The sequence below is a fragment of the Coenobita brevimanus genome, chromosome 92, assembly GCF_032717465.1.
Source record: "Coenobita brevimanus isolate Jiangsu-jjx chromosome 92, ASM3271746v2, whole genome shotgun sequence".
NCBI lineage: Eukaryota > Metazoa > Arthropoda > Malacostraca > Decapoda > Coenobitidae > Coenobita > Coenobita brevimanus.
The window spans coordinates 8652813-8653821 of record NC_137045.1 but is presented as its reverse complement, the minus strand read 5'-3'; the positions used below and the strand labels follow the sequence as shown (position 1 = coordinate 8653821).

Genomic DNA, 1009 nt, shown 5'->3' with positions numbered 1-1009 from the left:
AAATCTTTCTCTTCTCTCCTTTTTGTGATTAATTCATTACCCAAAAAATAATTCAGTGATGGTCTCCTGGTACTTTTACCCATTTCCAATATTTTGCATTTCTTTACATTAAATTTCATTTCCCACGTCTGGCTCCAATTGTGTATTCTATCCAAATCCTCCTGCATCCTATCCTATCCAAATCCATATGTGTTGGGGAGAGAGAGAGAGAGAGAGAGAGAGAGAGAGATCCAAGAAGGAACAGGTTCTTGAGGGAAATGGACCAAGTGAGAACACTGGTCCAATGTCAGAAATACATCCAAGGAAGGATACAGGTCCACTAAAGATATGGTTGCTTCATAATGGGAAGAATAGGTCTATGTGGAAAGTGAGTCAAAAGAAGGGAGTACATGCAAGGGTGAAAACAGGTCCATGGGTGACAATAAATCCATCGGCCATACCACGCTGAGTACACCGCTTCCCGTCCGATCAGCGAAGTTAAGCAACGTTGGGTCTGGTTAGTACTTGGATGGGTGACCGCCTGGGAATACCAGATGCTGTTGGCATCCCTACGTGTCAAGTGGGGTTGGTGGAGGATTAGTGCCCCTCCCTGTAAAACAACTCTAAGCCCTTGGCCACCCCGTCTGGGATACATGGCGTCTGGCAATGAATGAATGAATGAAAAATTAAATATGTCCATGGATGACAATAAATCCATGAATAAAACAAAATAGGTCCATGGATGACAATCCATGAATAAAAATACAATAGGTCCATGGATGACAATAAATCCATGAGTGAAAATAAAACAGGTCCATGGATAACAAATCCATATGTAAATAAAATAGGTCCATGAATGACAATAAATCCTTGAGTGAAAATAAAATAGGTCCATGGATAACAATGTAAATAAAATAGGTCCATGGATAACAATGTAAATAAAATAGGTCCATGGATAACAATCCATACATAAATAAAATAGGTCCATGGATGACAATAAATCCATGAGTGAAAATAAAATAGGTCTATG

At 39.4% G+C, this 1009-nt stretch overlaps 1 non-coding gene across 1 annotated transcript; it reads left to right on the top strand.

Annotated features, from left to right (window-relative positions):
* Positions 1–426: 426 nt before the first annotated feature.
* Positions 427–545, top strand: LOC145412304 (5S ribosomal RNA). The gene has a single exon (XR_013899564.1). It is a non-coding gene; the product is annotated as a 5S ribosomal RNA (ribosomal RNA).
* The last annotated feature ends 464 nt before the right edge of the window (positions 546–1009 follow it).